Source organism: Buteo buteo, chromosome 15 (assembly GCF_964188355.1).
Source record: "Buteo buteo chromosome 15, bButBut1.hap1.1, whole genome shotgun sequence".
Classification (NCBI taxonomy): domain Eukaryota; kingdom Metazoa; phylum Chordata; class Aves; order Accipitriformes; family Accipitridae; genus Buteo; species Buteo buteo.
This window is the reverse complement of record NC_134185.1, coordinates 23470465-23497593: the sequence shown is the minus strand read 5'-3', so window position 1 is coordinate 23497593 and position 27129 is coordinate 23470465. Positions and strand designations below refer to the sequence as shown.

At 41.6% G+C, this 27129-nt stretch overlaps 1 protein-coding gene across 3 annotated transcripts in view; it reads right to left on the bottom strand.

Annotated features, from left to right (window-relative positions):
* Positions 1–23886, bottom strand: part of HS3ST5 (heparan sulfate-glucosamine 3-sulfotransferase 5) — a 33297-nt gene extending 9411 nt beyond the window's left edge. The window contains exons 1-2 of one of the 3 annotated variants that reach the window (XR_012652994.1): positions 23750–23886; positions 10040–10558 (exon numbers count right to left, since the gene is read on the bottom strand). The gene's annotated coding sequence lies outside the window, so the exon portion shown is untranslated. Of the gene's footprint in view, positions 1–10039; positions 10559–23749 lie in introns of those variants that run through there. The other 2 variants (XR_012652993.1, XM_075046388.1) reach the window with 2 other exon arrangements.
* Between the last annotated feature and the right edge of the window lie 3243 nt (positions 23887–27129).

The window sequence follows — 27129 nt, the reverse complement described above, 5'->3', positions numbered from 1 at the left end:
AAGTACTAAACACTCACTAGAAATGCAAATATAACATAATTTATTTGCTTGTTTCATTTTTGTTATCACTTTCAGCATCTAATTTAGAGTCCATGGAAGGAGTTTTATTCCAGAGAAGTTGTGACCTCTACAATACTTTCCTCAAATGTTAGGTTTTTTCATGAAAAAAACCAAAAAGGAGAGAAATAATATCTCAGCTTCAGAAAAGGCTACATCTTGCAATGGATGTACTGAGATAGCTCTACGTGACAGAGGACTGAAGAAACATTTCTATTTAAGCCACGGAGTTAATACAACCAGAATGAGATTAAGGTGAAGGTCCCTAAGGCAGAAATGCTGCTGGAGACTAACATGGCAACCCTTAAATGAAATGGAAAGAAGAAATGAAAAGGAAGAAATGAAAATGCTGGGACATATTATAAGCTGTACAAAGTTTTCTATAAGGAATGCATACTTTTAACAAGAAGCTGGAAGGCAAGATAAAATGTAAACCAAAGTGACAAGATTTTAGCAGTTATTTGAGGCAAAGAAGGGTTTTTTAAAAAAAAAAATAAATTTGCTCTCTGTTAGGTATGACAGCTGAACTGGCACACAAGCTACTGACCAGTAGGAGGAGGGTTGGGAAAGCCGCAGGCAGAACTTTCCCAGTAGCTGATGCTGAACGTGGAACCTCCCACCAAAAGAGATGAAAGTATACTGTTGCACACCTCCAGTTGGCCTACATCAGAACTGTCTATCTTGACCTATCTCGTTAAATATGCATGTGAGGAAAGTCCCTTCCTGGCTATCCAAGAGAGTCACAATGCACAAAGAACACCACAAAGCATTCACAATGTGGAATGTATAATTTCTAGAAATCAAAGTGTGTGCAACATTATGTAGAGGAAAAAATGTAATGTGCTTTGTGATTTCAGATGCACAGCTGATCTAACTTATTAGATTGACATGCTAAAGTTAAATAGAGAAGCTTCATTTAGCACTAGAAAGTAGCCTTATCAGTGTATTGATGTGAATGCCTCATCCAACCCCATTCCCCATGTTCCCATTCTTGCTGGGGAGAGGACTAGGGTTATTAAGTAAATTGCCAAGAGAAGACAGTACAACTATGTAGAGCTCTGATGATAATACCAATTGAAAAACAGATGGAGTGTTCCTGACAGGATGAAGTGATCATGAATAAAGGAAGATATTGCATGTGCTGGCCAAATAATGTGAATTGTTGGTGAACTCTTGTAAAAGTTAGTTTTAGGTTCAAGTTAGGTCAAAGTCAAATGAGTAGGAGAAAACAGAAAAAAAGCATACCAATAATGACGGTATTATTGATAAAAGTCTGAATCTGATAACACCACAATTTGTGCAGAAGTACTGAAAACAGAAGCTGTTGATGTAATCACCTATTCCAAATAAACAGACAATGAGACAAGAAAATCACCAGGAGCTTGTTTGAAAATGATCAGAGGGAAATTTTTGGACACACGGAGCAGAGATGAGAAGATGCAATTGATAAATGAATAGCATGTGGTTGATTATGGAGAGAAGTGTAAGAAAGAAAGGCAACATATAATCCTTTGGTAAACAGACTGAAGAGATACAGTCTTGATGGAGTGATGTGATTAATCAAAGTGAAGTAAAAACCACAGGCAAATATGCACAAAGGAGGCTAGAAAAAATAATAAACAGGAGGTGTTTTTTTAGTTGAATTCATCAATCAGTTGACATAGATTTTTTTGATTTTGCACACCAGCAGGGGTCATCTGTTGACCAACAAATATTTGTCTTTGTACACTGCAAAAAGATCTTCGAGTTTATGTGGGACTTAAATAAGGTGACTGAGAAAACAAGTCAGGGAACTGATCACTTGGCATGTTTCCATTTCTCTTGATTTTGCATTACGTTTCTTGAATGTTAAGTGCAGCTTCTTGCATTTGTCACTGTGAGTAAAATTCATACAAGTCAAACACAGACGTTTTCTGGGGTAGGAAATCACATGGTGTTTGGGAAAGGAGGGAATTTATCCCTCAAATTGTGTGCGTCATGTCATCAGATCAAGATCTTCATGGTCTGGCTGGAATAGCTGGTCATGCTCCTGTCCTTCTTTAGTCTCGTCCAGGTCCTCCCCTTCCCCTTGTGCTATCTCATCACTGATGAAGGCCAAGGCTAATGGCAAGGAAAAGATAACAGCCCTGCTGTACTTTTTCCGCAGTACCCTTCGCTTCAATGGCTTAATTGCAACAGTACTACTGCACCATGTGGACTGTGTTAAAGAGCTAGAATAATTGTGACAAAGCAGAACATGATTTTTCATTTGAGAGAGCATTGAATAGCCTAAGAACAGACAAAATTTGTGCCGTTTTTGACACAGTAAAATGAAGTGGATAATGGGAACAGAAGGCTTTGAAAATGCCTTTTTTTCTCAGAGAATGGCAAAGTGCTGAGCCTGCAGAAATGGAATTTAGATTTTTTTTTTTGTAATTTTCCTTAATGGTTCATATTTTCAATATCAAAAAGAAGTTTAATTCTGATGAGTAATTACAGTGTTTCAATTTTTTCTCTCTAGCATAAGAGTGAGATGGGATGAAATAAGACTAATGCACCATTACTCAATTCAGGTTATGAAGTAAGAAAAGAAGGAAGTATGTTGACAACATGGAACAAGTTCACAGGCTCAGGCAAATGTCCCTGTGTACTAAATATGTCCTTTTCTCCTCGTGACTCATATTGACTGAAACAGTGGAGAAGAAAATGTCAGCAAAGCTAACAGAAAACAGTAAACGATGCAGATAAACTCCATCATAAAGATTTCCTATAATCTTACACCACAGCTGTGACAATAACTTAAAAATACCTTTTTTTTTCTGCTATTGTAGAGTTTTGACGTTCAGGACTGCTTTTAAGCTCCCCTTGAAGCCAGTTCTTTGTGTAAAGATGTGGTAAGACCCTTTCTCCAGAAAGGCTGCTTTACTCTGGGAGACCATCCACATAGTCAGCATCTGTATGTGGGTACTAGATAAGAAAACATATGTTCATTTTGTAGAAGTTAGCACACTCTCAGTGCTGAAAGAGCATTTGTGATTCATAATCCCAAACCCATTACGGCTGGTTTGGGTGGTACACCCAGATATCTGGGTTCTCTTAAGCCTGTAGAGAGTGGTAATAACTATTTATTTAGTCCACTGCCCACAGGACATTTAACTCCAGACACCCTCAAGACTCATCTATCCATAGTTTTACTATCTCTAGGTAGCTGCTGTGTCAAGTGACAACAGTACAGAAGGCCATAACCAGCTCTTTATCACATTCCTTTCTCAGCCTGACCCCTTCTTTTTTTTTGCATCTTACTGAAAGACATTGAGCAAGATGGTGTTGGGAAGAGAGAAACAACTCCAAAGCTTGCTGTTGCCTTTGCGGTGCCCTGTGCCAAACAGATCTGCTGCCAGATTGTCAGAGTAGTTAGGAATCTCAGACGCTTTGATGCCCTTGAGGTCTCAGACACATCTGCTTAGGAAAACTGCCTTATTGCATCTGAGCTGGCGAGGCAGGCGGCCGCGTTCTGCTGAATGATGACTAGGTTGCCACGATCCACGCTTAGCTACAGTGCTCCAGGAACACTTCCAAGCACATAGATCTTAATAGGACTTCATTAGTCCAAAATACAGATGCCTGTCTCCTTGCCAGCATCCTGAGTACATTATCTTGCACTGCTCTTCATAGAGCACGAGATTAATCTCATAGGGTTGGCCCTTTTCTTCGAATTAATGGTGTTTCCCCAGCTACCTCCCTCCTTTTCTTCTGAAATGATCACCTTCCTTGTCTGCTGCGTTTCTCAGAAATGTGGAGCTGATGACACTAAGATAGAAAACCTGTGGAACTGCAATTCTGTCTGTAGAAAGTTTATAATAGATACTAATTTCACAGTCTTCAAAAGAGAATACCAGCCGCGTTTCTTCCAGCTGGCATTACAACAGCTGCAACCAAAAATAGCAATCAGAAAGGGAAAAGGACGTTGAGGAGCAAAATACAGCGAAATGGAAGAAAGGGGAGGAATAACTGCAAAAGTCAAAAGAGAAATCAGAAAGGGATGCCAATAGCACTGTCACATTAGGAGTAAGCAGTTTGTTTTTCAGCTCAGGGAAAGACTTAAACAAGAAGATTATGAGTCTTCAGAGAGAAAGGTAAACAGGTAGATATCCAGAGTTTTCTTCTTCTGTCCTTCATTTAGAGTCCAATCTTTGTCATAGTTTCACTGCATTGAGTAGGATATGAAGGCAGGGAGGTATTGCTTAATATGATTCAGCGTGAAATGAAATTGCATCTTTTAACATACTTGTAATTTTAAAATGTTCTTTTCCACTACTTTGAGTCATGCTTGCAGACTATTGCTCCCTTTTTTTTTCCCTGGAAAAAGCTGCCCTTTCCCAAATAATAACGTACCTGAAATAAGACATATGAAAGACTGTTTGAAGGTTCTTTAATTAATTAAAACTGGCAAACAATTTGATTCTCCTCTTAGCTATTATGGTGGCAAAATCTAGACGGCCTCCTGCAGCTCCTTACAGCTCTGTTTTCTGTGACTTTCCTTTAGAAAAGTAGCAAAACTGACTTAAATGCAAAACATTACTAGCAGTCAAAAGCATTGATGGGAAAACTAACAGCAAAAACTTAACCAAACTGCAAATATATTTTGCTGGTACACTGCATTTACAGTAAAAACCACCTAAGTAGATTTTTGCTCATGGCTTTTACTCCCCAGCGAGAAAAAATTCCAATGTATGAGATAACACCCCTCCCCCGTGCATATATGGACATGTTATAAAAAAATAATTTGGGTGAGTCTGAACATGTTTTTGCAGCCTAATCTTTGTCCTTGCTCCTCAGGCCAGAGGCATTGGCCTAGCTACACTGCTGCCAACCCCCATGCAGTAATTCCTACTGCCCGCGCAGCTGTGCCTTGCTCTGGCTGCTAAACTGGAGTAAGCAGCAGTGGCAAAAGTCTTTTTTCCTACTATTGATGCAAATGACCAGGTGCAGTGAGATGACATTGCAAAATACTGCAAGGCAATTAAATATGATGACGTCTTCTTGTGACTTCTTCAGCTTCTGTGACTCTGCGATCTGCTTCTTATGCAGCCTCAGCTTCCCCCGAGTGTCCTGTGGAGCAGGCAGCTCTCTCTTGCCCACCTGGGTATCTTTATGTAGTACACTTGCCCATCTCTTTTCTCTTGTCCAAACTCATATTCTGGACTGCCCTGTTACTGATGAATAGATGTCATACTACCTAATACAGAGCACCTACATTTGTTCTGGATCGGTAGCATCTCTGTCTTTTACTCAGACCCTTCATCTGAGACATATTCAGCTCTGACTACTCTCTGAAACCTCAAATGCAGGCTCAATTTCATAGCTTCTTTCTGCATAAATACAAAATACAGTCTGTTACCTACCAATGTATCTGAAATTTTCCCACGGGCCCCCTTCACCATTTTATCCTAACAGCTGCTGTGTTTTTTTCTCTGGCCTTGACCAACATAACTGTGCTCCATTCACATCCATTCTGAACAGCGCTGCAAAAAAGCATTCTTCCAGCCCATCTCTCTGACTACACTCCATCTTTCTAGGCACCCTTTTATTACCTTCCCACTTTCTCTGTCATACCTTTCTGTACATTTCTGTGTCTAGGTATTCCATGGGATTTCTCCTGGGGGAACAGGGTGAAAGGGAGTTTAAAAACTTGACCCTAAAGACCACTCAGTTATTTTTCAGAATGCAAAGTCTAGGTGCTTCCCCTGTAAGTCCCGACCACAACACTTCCCTAAGTAGTGCTGCCTATTTTAATGTGGAAATCTAAGTGGAAGTACCGATGCCAGTTTAACCAGGAACGTGTTACAATGCCGCCATGAAAGAGGGAGACCTGTTAACAGTTTTCTCTGAAAATGAGCGAGCTGTGATTTTCTGCTATGCATGTGTTTTAAAGGCCAATATTACACTGCTATACTGGCCCGAGAGACAGCTCACAGCCCCATCTGGGTGGAAAAGAACGGGGAAACAAGGAGAGACAGCTCATGTCTGCAGCAGCCAGGTGTTAGAGAGCTGCGCGGTGCCGGCGAGTTCCCCATAAACGAGCTCTCCGCTCACCAAGCAGTCCTGCTTCCCTCGCACAGCCCATTCATCTTCCTCCCATCGGGCGGCGGGAGCTGTAGAAGTAACTGCTGTCTTGGGGCTGCGTTCACTCTCTTACACGTACCCGGCTTGGCAAATACGCCTGCTCCATGGTTTTAAATAAAAAAAAAAGAAAAACAGAAATCAACAGAAACCTCTTTGCACATGGTGGGTCTCTGAGGCAAGGAAGATGGCAGCAGAGAGACATATGTGCTTCTGAGCCTCCCTGACAGTCACACCTGAAAAACTACAGAAGGCATGAGATGCCTTCTCTCTCTGTCTCTTTTAGAGCAACTTTTAAGAGAATACTTTTCAGTGTACTATTCACGGTCCTTATACCGATTTCATGCTAATGCAGCTTGATTGACTTGGTGGACTTAATCTAACTTTAGCTCCATGAAAAGAGAGGATCTAATCCTTTCTCTATGTGTGCTTAGGACTTCGTATCACTTTCCTAGAGATGTTTTTATTTATTTTTTTTTTTTTCCCAGACCCATCATAACGACAGTCACCTCGTGGACTGTCCATATTTTTGGATATAGACACATTCTGTCTGCATGATAAAATACACTAGAAATGATGCCACTAGAAGACACTATCACTTGTCTGCCACATAGTTAGTGGTGAATCAGTGAAAGAAGAGAGAAAAACAATGGATCTAGCTAGATGTAAAGCTCATCTAATTTACCCAGGAACTTGAAATAACCTCTGGCCTATGCAGTTCACGTTTGTAGTGGCCATTAGTCAAGGTATCTGTCTGGTTTGGCTTTGCTTCTGATGCTTATTTACAGAACCTGTATCCTAATACCTTTTGGGATCATGGGCTGACTGCAGCCTCAACACTGACTATTTTATACAAATATAGAAAACTGTAAAATAATCTGCACAATTCTCACCCAACAATATATTGGTTGGGTGAGAATTAACCCCAGAATATCTCAGTGTTTTGTTTAATTGGCTTTGAAATATACAAAAACACCTCCTTGTGTTTTAAAGGATCTCATATTTAAAGCAACTGCCGTGTAAGTATACAACAAAGTTAAACTAGTTCTGTTTGTCTATGAAAATATAGGTCCTAAAAAGTCCTGCTTACAAATTGTGTAGTTATCAGACTGAGTGACATCTTATAAATGTCTCAAAAGATGGAAGAGTTGATCTAATACTGAAAAAAAACCCCTCACAAATAATTTATTTGCCATTTGGTGGGGGAAAAGAAGAGTGAATAATTTATTTGGTCAATATTATTCAATCATCAATAGAACTGGTAGAATAATTTATAAATTTACTTATGAATAATTTATTCATCAATTGGTGGTGGGAGGAAATTAATGAAGTAAACAATATTCGAGTAACACTCAACAGGCTCTCAGAGGCAAGCAGGACAGCCGGGGAGGAATTGAGGGAGTGGATCCCTTTCGTCAGCCTGGGCAGGAGCACAGCGGACCACCAAAGGGCAGCTGCCCCGTAGCCACTTCTGCAGCTTGCTGGTAGTAGTCACCTGCTTCCCCACCTACCCACCCAGGACAACAGATTTGCAAAGTGCCCTGAGAGCACCGCCTGGTTTCTTTGTGTCTTTGCTGGCCGTGGGGAGCTGTTTGGAGATCCCTCCTCTGGTGTTCCACCAGCTTCTGCTGGGATCGCTCCAGCCAGATGCTGCTCGCTCCGAGACGGGGCAGCAGAGGCTGCGGGTGCCGTCGCAGCCTTTCAGCAGCTTGAAAGCTGTCGCGCAGCTGAGAAGGGCTGTGCTCTGCTTGGGTACTTAAGGTAGGAAGCAGAGGGTTTCCCTCAGAAAGCCGCAGGACACTGTCCCCTGTTTCGAGGTAGACTGAAAAAATAAAAATCAAAACTCCAGGGCATTTTAGAGAAAAAAAAAAATCTTAACTACTTAAAATATTTCATGTTGCATGCTTGAAGGGCAAGCTACTCAGATCCACACGAGATGACAGAAGTCTGGTTGTGCAACCGAATTGTGCTGTGCCTGAAGTCAAGCAACAAATTGCTGGCATGCAAAGAGTTAAAAATAACCCTCTTGCCCACCATGTCTTTTCAGAATATGACTTCACGGGCTTGTTACTGTGGCCATTAAAATCATTTCAAGGCAAAACTTATCTGAATGTAATTTTTAGATTTGTTTAATCTTGCCAAAGTGGCTGTGTGAGGGGGAAGTTTCTTGCTATGTAATGCATTTAGGAACACCCCACTGCCTTCGGATAGCATCCACTGGTTTGCTCTGAGTTTGCTCTACTGCCATTGAATGAATGAATCCATAACAAACCCAGTCTGAACGTTAACCAAGAGCCACGACAGAATACTGTTAATAAAAATCATCCTGAAATGGTTTTTGCTGTGTTATAATCTCCCATCGTAATAGCTGTCATAAAAACACAAAGTAGGCATGAGGATGTGAGCAGAAGGGGTTTTTTCTGTTTTCAACACGCTAAGTTTAATGGCGGATATATGTGCAGTTTGGGACGAAAACAGATGCCCTTTATGAATAGACTAAGTGGAGGAATCAGCTGGCTTAGATTCTCCTCTCAACTGCTACCAGGATTTTTCCTCTCTTTGTTCCTTTGTTAACTATAAACTGTAAGCACTGAAAATCAAAAAATGAGGGAAAGTTTATGAATTATACACAGTCACAGAGTTTATTAGTGGTCCGTGCTCATCCCCTTGGGAGTCACTGGAGGAAGAGCTTTGAGCAATTTCCAAATTTTCAAATGGGTTCTCCATATCTTTATCGCATTCAGCTTTTGATATGGTGCATAAATTATTTATCAGGGCTACCATTATTTCGTTAGCTTGCGTTGTCCTCTGGCACCATGTCTGCAGAATGATATTCATTTTGCATTTGCAATTACTAAACTTAAAAGAAATCAGTTAATTCTTCCTCTGTTCAGCTCTCTCGTTTCGGAGAATGATGTGTGAAGGACTGAGATGTGAACAGAATTTCATTTTGACCTTGAACCCACATTACTCTTTTCATCCTGCCATTTCACCAGAAGATGTAACTAAAGCTTATGTAAGAAATATTTCTATTTTTCTTTCTCTCTCTCTCTTTTTTTTTTTTTTTTTAAGTAGGAAGATGGGATAGGAAATAAATTTGTCCACATCATAAATTCACCATTAAAGCTTAGTGAATTATGTGCTATGCTGGTTAAGTTCAGAAAGGAATCCTCTTTTATATACTTTAAGTCTGTCTCCTTGAAGTTAATTTTTGAGGCAGTTCATCGTGTAGCTTCCCAGTTACAAGAGCAGCTGAATGGAATAGCTTCTCAATTGCTTCACCTTACAGACTGTAAAGGAGACACTAGTTTTTTTCCATGGCAGAACGTACAATATATTCTTAAGCAAATGTTTATTATAATTGACTTCCTCCTGTTTTACTCCCACAACGTGATTCCATCCCTTCCTGCCATCCCTCACCCTGCTCTGCTAATGCAATTACCAGGTAGCAGCCTACCAGGCAGATTTCCATTTAAGAAAATACATATATAGGTAGCTTTACACCTAAAACAATGTGCTAATGGACTGGAGCCAGATCATAGCTTAGCCTGGAGGAAAACTTTATTCTCACTGTTTGGTACAAGAGCAGACTCAATTACACTGGTCCAAAATAATTTCCCCTCGTGCCCACGTGGCACATCGGTTTCCTGCCCCTTCCTTCCAGGGCTCCTTGGCTGAAGCTCTCTTGTGAACGAGGAGGAAGAAGGGAACCGGGGTGGTTTAGTCTGGAGGAAAGGGGACTGAGGGGAGACCTTATCGCTCTCTACAACTACCTGAAGGGGGGTTGTAGTGAGGTGGGTGCTGGTCTCTTCTGTCAGGTGGCTGGAGATAGGACGAGAGGAAATGGCCTCAAGTTGCAGCAGGGGAGGTTTAGGTTGGATATTAGGAAAAAATTCTTTGCTGAAAGGGTTGTCAGGCATTGGAACAGGCTGCCCAGGGAAGTGGTTGAGTCACCATCCCTGGAGGTATTCAAAAAGCGAGTAGACAAGGCACTTCAGAGCATGGTTTAGTGAGCATGGTTGACGGTTGGACTTGATGGTCTTGAAGGTCTTTTCCAACCTAAATGATTCTATGATTCTAAAGAGAAGCTCTAGTGAGAGAAGGCTTGTGGCCATTTCTGTCCAGCTGTGGTTCCCCTTATGCAAAGAAGGCCCGGTGATAGCTGCTTAAAAATCCAGGTCTGTGAGGAGGTAACCGCAGTGGACGGTGTACAGCGAGACCGTGAGGGAGCTGCCTGTGCTGCGGAGCAGCGGCACGTCCCCCCCGGAGCCCCTGTCAGGCCGGAGGATGGATGGCCGTGCCACGCTCCATCCCCTCCGCTGGCAGCCGCGCGGGCGAACGACTCGCCTCCCGGCACCTCTGCAACAGGGCCCGTTTTCTGCAAATGCAAGATCACAACCTAGAATAAGGAAACAATAGTACAGTCTTACCCCAGATTATTTTTCTAGTACCAGCTATGGCTTAATTCACCGATTTCCTTCAAGTAGCACTCTGTCTTATCTGCAGGCTCACCTTAATCCTTTGGTCTTTGAAGATGCTTCTCTCATGACTCTGTGAACATTCTTGCTGCTAACTAACCACCTTATTTTTCTCCAGAAATATTTGTGGGCTTTGTGGGCATTAATATGCTAATGTCCTTACTACTTCCTTGAGCAATTCTCATTCTTGAGAATGGCAGGCATTTTTACTCTTCTAACGGCATTAAATGGATTGCGTTTGATTAAATTTAATGCTTTTAGTAGTTCCATGGGAGTGATCACAAATAAGAATCCAAACAGGTGGGATGATGTCAGTAGCCACAATGTTATAATCAAAATAATCAGAGTTCTGGAGAGTAGAGTATGAGATAGGGCACCTCTTACCTCCAAGTTAATGGTCTTAATGCTGTCTGTTTAATAGTTACCTAACAGACTATGCTTCTGTTTTGTAAAACACAGGTATGTAGTATACAAAGGTACCACAGAGTGGAAGTTTTACATATGCAGAGAACCCCGCTTTCCATTGCAAAGGTTTGTTGTTACATTTACACATGCTTCTGTCCTTCCCCTTTGTGTTTGTAGGTATATTTTTTTTGTCTCCGAAAGGCGCAGTTTCAGCGTCCTCACCAGCTAAATCTACCTGCAGAAAAGATGCCTCAGCAATATCATGTTTCTCCAACTCCCCCATGTCAGAGGAACCATTCCCGTGGTCCTGCTGGGACTCCAGGAGCAAAGTTTTTATGCAAGTACATGTATCCTAGTCAAACAGCGATTCCCTGACGTGGGATGACTGCTCCCCCCTGCTCTCTGCTTCTCCCCAGTTGCCTGTAGGTGGGAAGCCTGTCCCAGGGAGAAGCTGTCGGGCTCCTGCCCAATTTGCCCATGGTCCCAGGCCCCCAGGGACAAGCCACGCAGCCGGTCCCCCTGCTGCCAAGTCCAGCCTAGTAAGACCCAGGGAGAGGGCATTTCCCTGCACCTCACCACCTTCAGATCCCCGTGCTAGTTGTATGTGCAGGTCATGGATCTCTGCGTGGATCCTTAGTCTGGTACGACAAAATAACCAGCGCTAAGCATCATTCTGCTTAGCTTACCACCAAAGGTGCCGAACCACATCAGTTTTCACAGTGCCCAGCTTCAGGCTTTATTCACACTGCTGTGTGAAGGACAGGGCTGATTAAAAAGAAGCCAACTCTTCACGTACTTTCTTGCTCCTTGTCCTAAATCCTCGCAGCTCTACCAGGATACGTTGGAGAAACCAGCTCTAGAATTATGAACGTGTTTGTACCCTTTGATGCACCAGGCAAAGAAAGGAAAAAAACCCCGTTTATCTATTAGAATACTAACAGCTTCTTTCCATCTATGAAAATAAAGAATACTTGCTTTGAAATTAAGCCTGTCATCTGAATATTAATGGAAAGCACTTCTGCAGACTAGTATTTAGTCTGCAGTGTAAAGGGAAAAAAAAGAAAATTAAGCCATCCACCCAATTGTCTCCTGTCAGTGAGAGACTGCTCTGCACAGGGCTGTGCATCCTGCTCCTTCTGAGGTTACTGAAGGGGCCAGCCCCACACATGGCATTTCCCTTGTTATTGCAGCCTCTGTAAAGATATAAACGTTACACAACAAGAACAGCTGCTAGGCTTATCCCTTGAACAAACAGAAGATAACGCAACTGAGTTTGCTTTTGGCCAAGGAAGGTCTGTTCAGAGGGGTGCAGAATGCTTCAGCTAAAAATGTGGATCAGATTGTTTGACACCAGTTTAATACCTGGAATTCTAGAGCAGGCTCTAGCCACTGCCTTGCTGCATTCCTATACGTTCCCCTGCAGTGTCCCAGCATTCAAGCCTCGATGGCTGCAATGCTGTGGGAATGCCGCAGCCCCTCCTGCCTGTAGCTGTCTCTCTCAGGTCGCAGCTTGGAAAAGATAAACTTGTTCCACTGACAACTTCTTCTGTTCAGGGTTACCAATTTTTTCCACCAAAGCCTTCCCTTGCCAGCAAACAGAAGTAATGGAGCTGAGACCTCTGCTCTGACTGAGAGTGCTTTGAGCTGTACCAACCATCTGCCTTATAGGAAGGCAGATCTGTTTGAAATTCCCGTAGAAGAACAATACTATTATTATTGCTAATTAATAGTAGGCAAGGACACAAACCCATTCCAAATCAAATTAAGTTCCAATCAAAAAAGCCAACTGTGATTTCTAATTGATTGTATTTTACAATCAATCAGTCAGGTTGTGTATGTTTTTTCACAAGATCCAACAGCTTACTGATACTTGTCTTTCTACTGAGACTGAGATTGAAGCAGAACTGTGGAGGGTTTTTTTATTGGAATTGACTTTTTTAAAGAATGGTCTATTTTAATTAGTATTGTACAGCGAGATTTGTCAAGCTCATGTTCCTCTGGAAGTTTATTATGAAGCTATGCGGAAAGAAAGATGCTCTATGTGTTTACTCTCTCCCAAAGGACCAGCTGAAGTTAAAATGAACCTCTGTGCCTGCTGGCACATACAGACCCCATGGGCCTCCTAAATTCCTGCTCAGCAAAGTCTGCTTCACACTGAGAAAAGGAAATATCATTGCCTTTCTTCAGAATGGCAGATTAAGTTTTCCCTGGTTCCCCCTTTCTGAGGATCAGACGCCAACATAACATATATGGATGCTAAAGAGCCCAGATGGCTGGTTCAACTTTAAATTAATAACATCAGTACTCCAGTCAGATGGGGCATGATACAGTTGTTAAGTTTGTTCACATACACCCCCCTTCTGTGCATTACACTAATAGTTTAATTTAGTGATTCTGGCTTTCCTCTTGCCCAAGTTTCAGGAAATTGGTGTTGAATAGCAGGTGCCTGCATTTGGCCATAAACATTCACAATTAGAAGAAGGGACATTCTGCACTGCTCCTGGATTCAGACTGTGACACCTACTTAAACTCTTGGGAAGTTGTAACAGTATAACCAATAATCCTGGAGTTAAGCCTATTGATGCTACAGGGGAGAGCTATTGCAAAAGTCTGAGTCTCCAAGTTCCTGGGCTCTGAGTAGCTCATGACTGTGTTTCAAAGAGAGGTTAGTAAAGAAAAAACACAGTATGGACCAGGCGCTCCATATTATGCAGGATGAATGAAGGAATCCCAAATAATAATGATCATGGACCAGTGGAAATCAATACAATAGGACATGCAACAGTGATGCAGGTAAATCTGTAGCTGAGTAAGTCTCTGGAAAAACAAATCAGCATTCAACCAGTCATTCATCAGTAAGGAATGACCATCAGAATGATGGGGCATCAGCTTCAGAATATAAAAACTTTGGATAAAGACACACTATATTCTCAGTAAAAAAAACAAGTCTATATTTCATTGAGACTGACCAATCCAATTTATGTCTTGGGCAGAACCACCATAAAACCCTTTGGGACTTACCTTATAGAAAGAATGACTTATACTGGCATGTACAATAACAGAGAGGTCTTCCTATTACCTGGGACCCCAGACAGTTGTCCCTGTTTACAATGCACATTATTTTTTCTCCCATTATTTCATCATGTTCCTAAAAGACAGTTAAAGTTGCTGGGGAATTAATATATATCTCTTCCTTGCTATTTCCTTCTAAATATGAGGAAAGACAGAAACTGGCTTTGGTGTGTGCTATGTTCCAGCGTTCCTGGTTAGGTGACATCTCTCTGCTGTGAGCCGAAGGCTGTGCTCCCGTGGGACAGTATGGTGCGGGGGGGTCTGTAACTTCAGCACAGCTCCGAGACCCACCTTCCAGAGCATGCTCTTCCTCTCTGAACAACATACCTGTCAGTCAATGACTGCTCTTCTCAGTCCTTGCTTTTAGGAGAGGTGGAAAACTCATTACATTCTTCTTGCACTCTCTGTGTTTTCTTTAACTAAATTATATTTGCTACTGTAAAAGACCTATTGATTAATTTAATAGATCTTTTGTTCTTTCTACAGATTAATGTCTTATTTTTTATCTTACTTTCTCGTGCAATCTTCACTTCAGTCTATTTAAACATCCTGAAAGCTTCATAGTGTGTTTTAAACTCTTCATTCTTTTGTTCCTTATGTATCAGCCTGGGCAGGGGTGAAATCACACAAGAACTCAGCAACTACCAGCCACAAACAGGTCCTTTCCCCCCTAGGGTGGCGTCTGGTACAAAGATGACAAGTGCCAACAGGATTTGTCACTCAGAAAGCTGACATCAGGATCACTGGGCTAAAAGTTGACTCCAATCCCCAACAGGGCTGGGTAGGAATATTTAGAATTTTCCTCTGTCTTTAGCAGAAAAAATTCTGACACCACTCCCTGATTCTCATCTTTCCTCCGGCTAGAGCCTTGGGAAGTTAGTCTGGGTGTGAAGTTGCAATAAATCCTGAGGACTCCCGCAGAAGCAACAAGAAGACAACTAATATACCAGTGTGATAATGTGGTGGGTAAAGTGACAGGGTAGGAGAAGCAGGACGTAATGCTTAATGATACAAGTTCTCCTCAGTCAGTGCCCTAAATGTCAAAAGTCTCACCAGACAATTTAATAGACAGCAATCCGGCTACAGAGCCACACGGTGGAAAGTCACATTCCCCCGGATATTAGTCTTAAATCACAATCTTGCAATGTGCACTGTTCACACTGTACTGAATATCTCGGCTTTTTTACAAATTTCCCATCTGCATTCAGCAATTTGCTTGTTGATGTTTAGACATGATTGACATAATTCAACAATCTGGCTTATTAGTTAGCTTTGTAACTATGTAAAACTCTAACAATGATTATCCCAGTTGACTGAGGACATGCTTCCTGCGACACAGTAAACAAATGTAGCAAAGGAGGCTTTTTCCAAATGATTGCTCCAACCCCCTAATGAGAATGTTAACTTATTGCATCAGGGCTGTGCTACACCAAACGTCTTAATGAATCCTCAAGTCACACAGCTCCGTTTCTTGAGCCTGGGGTACAGTAGCTAGAATTGTATGCCTATGGACTTTTCTCCCACCTTTAGCTGCATGCTGCATTATAATGAACCCATTTATTATACTGCCTGCAAAAAGACATTTCTTTGAAAAAGAAAGTATTTCCGAGATTTGGTTTCAAAACCTACCAAACTCCTTAGAGGAGCGCTTCTTCCTATAAATCAGTGCCTCTTAATGGAAAGAACCTGATGAAAGAATGAGTAATGATAGGTAAAAAAATAAGAATAAATCAACCTGCTCATTAACCTGCTTGCACAGTAAATTCTCTGTGCTCTGAAGGCTGGGTTTTAAGACAGTTCCTCTAAATCAAAGGACTCTTATGAATCCTGTTCTCCAGCTCCCTTCTATAAGTTATGTTTGGGCAGTCAGTGACCATTTGTAGGGGATGTTTTTCAGGTACTCACAAGCATCGGCACTGATTTATTTGGAGAAAATAACACATGGTGTTCCTAGGGGAAAAAATCATTACCTTAGTTTTGGTGCATCTGATTACAATAAGTCTCTATCATACTCACCATCTACTCTAATTATCTGGGGAATTGGCAGTGTTTAACAATGAAGGAAAGAGTGCTCCAGTGTCCAATTAAGGTTTTCTTTGAGGATTAATAAATCATGTCTCATCATCCCTGCTGACCCAGAGGTGTTAATCTTCACCTTATCACTCTAATCTTAAAGCAAAATTCTGCAGATCAAGAGCAGCAGAATGGTTGAGTTAATTGTTCCATTAGGCTGATGAAGTCTTTATACCCATGTCCAATAATACACTATTCCCTGAGCAGCTTTACACGCTCTGCTACAGAGCAGAAAACAAACAGTAAAAAGACTGCCACAGCTATTCGATGCAGGTGACCGGTAGCTTGGACTCTGCTCCATGCTCAGCTGGTTTGATATAACTGTGCTGCATTCACATATTGGAGCAAGGCACTGAGAAGATTATAAACAGTCAAGAGAGGTTTTAGCACATCTAAATGCAGTTGCAAAAGGAAATAAATCATGTAGTCAATAATGGAAAGAAGATTTAGCAGTTATCTGCCCTGTAAACAATATCCTTGATTGGAAGGCATAAACAATGCTGTTTTATTTAAGGGCAAGAATCCAGATATTTCACTGGGAAGAGTTTTTCTCATTGACAAGCCTACAGTAATCATGGAGAGCAGGGCAAATTGAGTTAAAATATGCTCCTAACCACTACAATAAATTAGAAATCACATTTTAACTGTGTTCGCAGTCTCTTTGTATTTGCTTTTGTTTCTAAGTAATCAGGCAGGTTAAATTCTTCTGGCACAAATGTTCACAAAAAGTACTGAGCTCACATTAAAAATCCATTTCATAACCATTTCTTTGCAAACAGTTCCTCCTCCTGATCTGAGTTAAGCAGGAGAGGAAATGGGGATTGATACCTTTCAGGGCACGGGTCACATACTTGTGTGTCACTGAACAAAAGGAGAGAGAAAGAGAGATGGGATCAAAGCCACAATAATTTCATGGGGTGGGTAGAAGGAAAAGGGAGGAGAGCTGGATTTCTGGAAGGCTTTTGAATGCATGATCTTTATTCCTATTCACACAATATTTCCTTCCCCATGTCTGTCTCCTTCTCTTCTTAACAGAACACAAACCTCTGCTTTCCCTCTCCCCACTCTGTCACTCCCCCAAAGCAATGGGACTCAGACAGACTCTTTCCTCTTCCCGGGGTGAGAGACTAAGGACTCTGCGCTGGATTCAAGAGGACAGAAGCATGTACTTGAGATAAGGCAAGTGTTAAAAAGAAGGTTAAAGAGTTGGGTTAGAGGAGAGAAAAATGAGTAATGTTTTTCCCCCCTTCTCTTTTCTCAAAAATGTGAGCTCCATATTGTTATTTTCTGAAACTCAGGCACAGGCTCTTCTTTTACACTCTGAATTTACTCCTGAATGTAACACCTGAACAAGCAAAGAAAACATTAAACAACACAATTGTTTATGTTGTTTTTCATAAAGATTTCTCAGAGAAAGTGGAGCTCTTGGACAGCTGCTATTTCATCCATATTATTCTTTCTTTTTTTGTGTCTTGAAGATATTTCAAATAGATTCCTTTTAAAATAAAAACAGATAAGCTATTATCATGTCTACCCTCTGTGTCCTGTGCTGAGAAATGGGACATATCATTATACTGACTTCAATGTATTTCATCTGTAAAGAAGACAAGTGACTCACATATAAATGTGTGCATCTTATAAAGCACCCAGATTGGATCATTTAAATGATTAATTCATCCAATACTGTTTTGCGATAAATTGATTTGCCTCTTTTCCCCTACTTATCATCCTCTCTCCCCTCCAACAATTTAGCATTCAACCAAATACTACCAGGCATACAACATTCCCAAGGTCACTCTACTATCCTCCTTCAAGCCCCCTATTAAAACCCTCTTCTAGTATAAGACTATGCAGGAAACAAAATTAATCCTCCCTTGCCCTCCAGCCTAAGAGGATTCAAACTCACATATCTCACCTCCCAAGAGAATTGCAACCTCTCCATCTATGGACTGGTGTCTTTATGTATGCACATGGGTACGCGAATACCCAGAGACAGAGAGATGGACACAGCACTCTGTGCTGCTCCTAATAAAGCTGTTTTATTTTACATTAAATAATTAAGGAGTCCTTGGGCCAGAGAGCAGGACAGGGCATGACCATAGGGCAGCAATTAGGGCACTCAGCTGGGAAAGAGACCCGTTTTCTGCATTTTGCTTCAACGACTACTTGCTATTTAAACCAGGGACTGCTCTGAATGAAAGACGTAACTGAGTCCTTCCCTCTGCCCTGGCTGGTGAAGCGTGTGAGCCCTCACCTTCCAGGTGACTGGTTAGGTGCAGCGGGAGGACTCCCAGGAAAAGAAGTTTTCCCTCGTTTGCTGCAGCTTGGGTCTGCATTGAGGCAGCTTCTGGCACAGAGTGTCTACTAGGTCATCATCTGGTCAGACCACTACCTCGCCAGGTACCCCCAAAAGTCAAACAGCATTTCAGAAAGCTCAGAACTCAGCTACAACTATGTTGCATTTATGCTGTTCTGGTGTTAGATGGGTTTCTCTTCCCGTGGGGTGGAAATGATGCTAGAACTGCGTTGGTATATTTTTTGGGGGAGGCTTAAAGAAAAGTGATGGCATCCCAGGTAAAGGTCCTAGTGCAAACAAAAGATCCCGAGTCCCTAAAGCTGAATTCTTAAACAAGGCAATTCTCCACCCATTTTTCTAGCCATGTCGGATCACAGAGGTGCCTTCAGAACATGTCTAAGGCTGGTGTTAAGAGTTACAGGGTTAAGCATTGCCAACAGCTAGGTCACTCAGCTGGGTTATCAAGGTACAAATCCTCACTCCAGTACAAATAATTAATCACAGGTCTCCATTCACACTGGGTGAATGAATGAATGAATGGATGAAAGAAATATCAAGGAAAAATGTGAAATATCATTGTGTCTGTTTCACCAAATACAGAAAGAAGGCTTTGGCACCTAGCTGTAGGGCAGAGTTTGCAGCCAAGAATATCAAGACAAAGGAGACGTCTGTCTGGCCAGAGGCTGATGTTTCTTTCCCCTTCACTTCATTCCTGGTTAGTTCAGGTGGGTTCCTGTGCAGTTCCAAGGTGGGCACCGCACCAGGGATTGAGGAGGGCAGGAGGTACTAGTTAAATCCTCTACACGTCAGTAGGTGTCTGACACATGTTGGAGCATCTAAGTGGGTCTAATGTACAGCCCTTCTCCTCTTTAGTTCTTAAGATGTACAGAAGAAATAGGTGTTTCTAAAGTTGGCTGAAATCACTCATACTATATTCAGTTGTTGTGCCCAGAAAAGAAAAGTGTGAGACAGCAGTGGAAATTGTGGTGTTCACAAAATAAAATCATTTACACAAAGAACATTATTATGAGACAAGTAAAATGTTTGGAAAGTAGTTAATGTCAGATCGTTTCCGTTTGTACATTTTTAAAACAGATTTATAAAATGCATTCAATTCATAAGTGTTTTGCCTTTCATATTTCTTGTTAATTTCTTTTATTGTAGAATTCCACTGAGTGACTATCTCTGCACATTATGTACAGAACGTAGCAGTGGAATAATTTTATATCTTCTTCTGTCTCCCTCTGCCTGAATTTTAATAATAATAAGTCTGAATAGTTGTAACACAAAATTGAAGGCAACCGGCCTGACAAACCAGGCAGAATGCATGAACAACCTCAGTATTGCCTTGCTTTCCAGTTTTGTGACATATTACATCTAGTTTATACAGAAGATGTTATTATCCTCATGTTTCTTTTCTTTAAAAAAAAAAAAAGTTACTACATTTATGGTTTTCATTCTGTTTGGCAAAAAAAAAAAGTTAAAAAAAAAAAAAAGGAAAAAGAAAATAAAAGGATCAAAACCCTGTCTGAGATGATGAAAAATCAAAAGGGAGCCATGTGTACATCCCTCATTCAACTACTTTCAGCTCATCAGCCCAAATAACCAGGCATCCTTTTATAACTCAGCTGCAGCCTTTAATAGAAGGCCAAATTCAATTTGCTGGAGTCTTAAAAATGAACTTTTATTTTAATCAGCTGGAACCTGAACCTCATCAACATGAAATCAATAGGAGTATTTCCACACACTTAATATGTTTGGGGTTGCACTTTTGATTTGCCACAGCATTTTTGTAGTTTGGGGCGCCTTTTTCTGCCAGTAGCTGGAAGACTGCCAGTTTGCTGCTGTGGTACTTGGTCTGGTTCCCTATACAGTTTAGAATTTCATTTCTCCATTTATTTGTTTTCGGTTTGAAATAGTTCTTTTGTCACCCCAGGAAAACTACAGCTGAGGTGAGGATTTCCTGGGGGTAGACAGAGTCAGGAGAAATGTTTTTCTTTCGTGGAGAGAGGCCAGTAGAGATGGATGAATGGAGAGAAGGAAGCCACCACCGCAGATGGAGCAGTGTTTCTTCTGTCCAGGAGGCAAAGCTAGGAGCTGTGGAAATATCCAAAGCCTTAAGAAGTGCCAATACAGTAAAAAGCATCTCTCACAAGGCTGCCTCCACACTAAATACAACCCTCCCTTGTGGGTCTATGTTCATTCTTAGAAGATCAGAGCTGCAATGGGCTTTCTGCCACATCCTGCTGTCACCTCCAAGTGAGGTGTAGACGATTAGTTGCCAGATTTGATGGCACAGGTTGATAAGAGCTTATTTTGGCTACAGAGAAGGAGTCTTTGTCAAAGACCTGGAAGAATATTACTTGCTAGGAGGTAGCAAGGTAGAAATTTTGGTTAAAAGAGCCTGGCTGCAGTTTGTAATCTAATAGAAAAAGCTATAACATTGATTTTGAGAACAGTGGTTATTGCAGTTTGTATCTGATTCTTCAGGGGAAGAAAATAGGCAACTGCTAGCTGTATTTTCTTAAACTGCTTTGTATATCCCTAGCTGAGGATGATGCAAACTCGAAAAATAATATATTTGGATTACCCTTCAGGGATCACCCGTTTCTCTTCTGCTAGCCTTCACTCAAAAGAGAGACTCTTGTAGGTCTTCTTGCTGCGGCCTCCATCTTTCTGAAGGGAAACTCTTGCCAGGTCTACTCCAGCTGAGTGCACACCTCTCTACAGACAGCAGGACTCCCTTTCTACCCTTTTCTTGTCCTTGGCTTTTGCTGAGTATAATTTATAATGTTACGCAAATCTATTGCAAGCAAAGATTTTTTTTCAAATTTGGTTTACTCTGCAAGTATTAGAATGCAAGCTCAGCCCAGCAAATTTATCTTCTCTAACATTTGATTTCTTCTCTTTGCCATTTCTTTTTCTTCACCTAGGAATTTTCTCAAAAAAAGAAATTTTGTCAACGTAGCTGCTCTCAGCATGCCGTCCATATTACCTCAGTAAAAGAAGGAAATTTGATGTCTGGACATATGTAGTCTTGTGGAAAAGGGTCTTACTTCACTCGCTGACAAGCCTAGCAGTATAGCTAACAGTATTTCCCAAAGGGGGTGGCCTTGCTTTAAAAAAAGAGAAGAAAAAAAAGAAAAAAATCAATATTGACTCTTGACACATTTTCATTTACATCACTGCATGGCTTTCAGTCTGGGCACAAATCAATAGGCAGCTTTTAACACTGCTCAACTGGTTTGTTCTATGTAAAAGAAGAGAGATTTGCCTCAAGTGGCTTGTTTTTCCCTTCGGGCTCCGGGCAGACTCTTCACCATTAACAGTGTGTGATTCTTCGAAATGAAGCTGAGTTTATTTGACTGCTCTTTCTGTGACTGATCAGAAGAGCTTGAACTGTAATATTAATCACACGACGTTTTCTTCATCGCCACTTAGAGTCAATTGACTTTGTACTTAGTGAAAGCGTCTCAAGCAGCCAACTCAATGTACCAGAGGGCAAGAAGTCAATAGGAGGAAGAAAGATTTAGTTTCAAAACACACAGTACACAGCCTATGGAGCTGCTGCCACACACACACCGGGCACTTTATCACACTGCAGCTGCATTGCTATTACATGCTTCTATTTGCATGATGAAGGCATCTGCATCACGCGAGTTGTTTTTGTTGAATAAGCCTCCTCGGTCAACTGCAGCTTTTCCTTCAATCTCAGGTTTACATGGGAGATGTAGAGACCACGTAGTTTCTCCAAATTGCACTGTGTTCAACAGCTATTTAGTTTCAATTCCACTTTCTACAGATTTCAGCAGAGAACTGACCCATGAAGCAGGCACCTTCTGTTTCAGATATACTGATGACTGTTACTCAAATGCCAGGCATATGTCATGCTAATAATACTGCCCATATGCTTAACAAATGCCAATTTGCCTAAGATGCCATTAATACCATTTTAATAGTCACTTGCATACAGTGGGCCTTCCAAACCCACGTCTTTGTCATACATTGATTTTTTAACATAGAAGAGTGGGAATACAGATGCCTAGAGGTACAACATTATCAGTTTTGTTTTGTACAGTGTCAGCACCTCAACTCAGAGAATTTTTAGCTCATGAAGCCTCCAAGAAGTTTTCACACTGAAGTAGTGCATGCAACATTAAAAACAAGAGCCTAGAGGATTCATTTATTGCATGCAATACCTTAGAAATGTTCTTTGCTAGAAGCAGACTCCATGTGAAGTCCAACACACCATAAAATGGGCAGTCATGTCTTTTTCTGTGGCACGTTTTAGACATGCATGACCAGAGTCTTCCCACTTGTGTAAAGCAGGTCATTGACTGCTTTCATTGCTTTCAGGGGGCTTCTCCATAAAGAAAACAGATTCCTCAGTGGTGCAGAACTGATGTAACACCCAACACAATGCTGACTCTCCCTTTCTGGGCTTTTCTGCATTAGGCCTCTAATTATCTACATACATAGGCATATGTAATAATAAAAAAATGTATGGTAAATAAGTACATGCTCATACTAAACAAGTTTGCTGTCACTTTATTAAGCAAAACCATTGGTTTCTTTTCTGTGAATGAACCGCAGTTTATTCAAGACTGTTTTCTGTGGATAAAACTAGTATCATTTGGATGGAACACTCTGAGCATATTTTACTTGAGACAGATTTTGCTGGTTATTAATTTTTCAAAATTTCCATAGACTGGCCCAAACTGTATGAAACAGCTGTCAGTCTCAGACTGTGCAAATCAATTTTTATTTAACCATCCAAGTTTTCTTGACATTTGTCTCTTATGAGTTTAGAGTTACAGGACAACATGTGTTTCCCAGTGGAAAAGAACAGAGTCGTAATAAGAATAAAGAAGGACTTTCAAGGACACTCACAGAGATCAGTCAGCCAAGTCGTTCTTTAAATCTGTATTCTTATTCTGTTGGGGGGTTTCAAACTAGGTTATATCAAATCAGTGAAGAAAAAAGTAAAATTAACTATCTGTTCAAATGCATCCAAACATTAATCTGGAAATCAACTTTGCATACTATCGGTTTTGCACAAGTCTTTAGCCCTCAGTTCCTGATGCAAATACAGCATGCACTTGTTCTCAGCTTTGTCCCCTGACATTTGCAAAATAGTAGGCAAAACTCAAATTAATTGCTTAATTAGGAAGCATAAAATTGTATTTCCCGTGGAACGGATCCGTTTCAATATGGCTTGAACACTGTGTACCGCTACCAGGTACATAAGGCTCGTACCGCTACTCACCCGAAAGCCCATGAAATGCCAAGTCCATAGGCGCACTCCAGCTGTTCTATACTGCTCCACCAAGAGGACTCGAGGTAAACGATGCCTGATGGACTGTCACCCCGGGGTTAGGGACGCAGGCAGTGCACAGCCCTCGCGGCCGGTGCTGTGGACCCGCAGGAGGGTGAGGGCTGAGGGCAGGACGCCGGGCAGCCAGCTCTGTCCCTATCGGGTGACAAACAGCGAGCACGCCAGAAAAGGTTGCAGCCAGGCTGCTTCTGAAATTCACTTAGCTGCAAAATGGGAGCGGTGCTTTCGTCCCAAACTTACAGCAGATGTAAAATTTCACACCCGCTGTAAGAATACTTGCAGCTCCCGTGATTTCTTTTATAGATCTCTGACGCTATATACTTTCAAAATTCATTCTGAGTGAATACCTATTATACAAAGTAACAAATGGGCACTATATGCCTGTTGAGGCAAACAGAAGAAAATCTGAGGTCTAAGATATATAACATCACCTGAGTAATTTTAAATTTGGCTTTCCTGTCAGTTAAATAGGCTCATCCTAATTACCGAGAAATAGACTGTCATTGAAGACCTTTCACCAGGATAAAAACCAATTACAGGGACCTCACCACTATCATTTCCCTATTTTTATCAAGGCGTAAGTGGGAGGGAGAGGGAGCTGGCGCATCTTGTCTGAGGTCATCCATCAGACCAATGACCAAGAGATCGCACAGCCAGCCACACATCATTTTCCACTGGATCAGCAAGCAGATCCCACGAACTCTGCACCTGGAAGATCACCGGGGAGAGCTGAGGGAAGTGATGGGCACATGGAGCTGGGAGAGATGGGAATGGACTTTTTGAAGCTTGCAGCTCTACTGGGTTAGGCACAGCATGATGGACTGTGTTTCAACTCTGTTTTAGTTTAGCAGTATAGTCTAGCCAAGATAATACTAGGCAAGGTTTCAGTGGCCTTGGGGTGAAAATAAATTGTTCTAAACCTCCTGAACCAGAGCCTAACACTCTCTCCTGGAGACCGCAACAATGAAGTGCAACATACGTTTAAGTGGACAGTCAGAGTTCAAACATATGCAGTCATGCTGGTATTTCATAAAAGACTCCATTTGGAATTAAAAAGAACATGAGGATAAGGCCATGGGAATTTTTCACCATCTGTGATAATAATTCAGAAAAAGCCTGGCACGCAATCTGCAAAAGAAAATTCCCTCCTGGGGTTGCAATTCTGGGGTTTACTTCCAGGATTCAAGTTTTACATTTTTTTAATGCCTTATGATTGTTCACAGAGGCAGATGATTTCTGTGCGTGGCACAACTCTTGGAACGAGTTGCCGTTTGGTATAAAACATTTGACACAATGTATTTGGCACAATACTTGCAAATGACCAGACCCAATGCCATACTTAGGCCAATTTCCAATACAATACTCCACTATAGGTTGTCTGGTTCTTTCACATTACATTTCCTGAAACGAGAGATTAAAGGCTGCTGTAACACAACAAAATTTACATCAGTTGGTTTTCTTAGTAATTTAGTATTTTTACACCTGTTTACATGCACAAAAGTTTAATAATTGTTAAGCAACAAATCTGTACAAGTGCACATGAATTAGGATTATAAATATTTATTACATTTTTAAAAGTCCCAGAAATTGCCGTTCAGAAAAGAGATATTACCCAGGTCAAACTGACAGCTCGCCTAGGTAGTGGTTCCCTTTCTGTAGTCAGGGTAGGGCTGTGCAGTGGGCAGGTTGGAAAGTTCAGCCCAAGCAGCTGCCAGCACCCCAACAAGTGTCCAAACTGCCCGATAAAACCTGCCCCTGATGCTGTTGCCCCTTTTATACTCCTTCTCTCTCTTCCTGGAACTGAATGGGACCAAATGAAAAAGAGACCACATGGTGAAATGTAATCGAAGTGTTCATTTGTAGAAGAACCTGCTTAATGGGGAAGTCAGTTCCTAACCCTCTCGGTCAGTGACTGGGCTATGCTCAGCATATGGCACCTTTCTGCCTACATGCTTTAAAATTCTGATGTCGAATGTATTTAATCCTCTTCAGTTCATGTCCTCAATCATTTCTTTTGACAGCAAGCTCCATTGGCTAATCATTTATTCCTGAGTCAGTTGGGGCTTGCAACGCACTGGTTATTAATCAGATCAGGTTTTGCATTCATTAATGGTGAAGTGCAACTGAAAAAATGTCACCCCGTCTCAACCAGTCTGATCCCAGTACAAATGTGAATGTGGATTGAACTGAAATCTCCACAGAGCTGAACGCTTCTGCCCTCAGCAGGAACACCAGGGAACCCAGGACAAAACCCTGCTCATGACTTGTTCTCTGGTTTGGCTTTGTCTGAGGTTCAGAATTGCAACGACTCTGATCCCGAGACCATGGAGTCCAAAGGCAATCAAGACACAGCTAGAAAAAAAGCATTTGGGGAGCAACCTCTTTTTCCTTTCTTTACTATTATTAAAGAAATCTCACCTTTCAAACTTTTGCAGTTGACTATATTATATTGGTGTTAGAAACAGGAGTATGTTGCGCGAAGCCACGGGCCCTTTAGGCAATTTTGGACTTTTGGCAGTTGTACTGGCCTGAGTGTCTGGTTGCCATCCCTGACGTCTGCCACTTGTTCCTCTCCAGCCAGGCTGGCACGTCCCCCTTTCGCAGCACTGTGCTACAGCCCCTTTCCCTGCTTTGTGGCCCCGTGCGTCAGGGTCAGCCTGAGGTACCAACCACCGGCGTTTGACACATCGCGTCCTGGAGCAGCAGAAAGGCTGCCGTCCGAGACGTTGCTGCCTTGTGCATGGGAAAGGCAGAGAGGAGAGATCTGCGTTTGAAAAGCCAAGCAAGCGCCTGCCTATTGATATTTATAACCCTGGCCCAGACGCAGGATGATAAGCAGGGCTATATGAGTGTTATAGGTAGGGACATAAATAGGTAAGTAGATGCAAAGGTAGAAATGAATGTTGCGTATCCTGTGTCTGCTGAGATATCTGTGTCCTTTTATCTGAAGTAAAACTTAAAAGCAAAATAAGGATAACAGACATTACTACCCGGCAATGTGAACATCTATAAGGGGAGCATATTAAGGTAATATTTTAACCTACTTTTATGCAGAAAGGGAGTTTTTAAAAGACATAAAATTAACTGAATTCTGCATTGGGTTGGAACAATTAAAAATCTGATGCTGATGAACAGGTCTCTGTAGAGTAGTGACAAAATTGCAATGGCATCTCTTCACAGTCCAGGCACTAATAGCAATGGTTTTATTTCCCTTATGCTTCTCAGGAGTAAGAGATTAGGAGAACACTTTCCCTGCCACAAGCAGTCCTAAGAATTAGTGAGCACAATATTGCAACTTTATACTGCTAAAG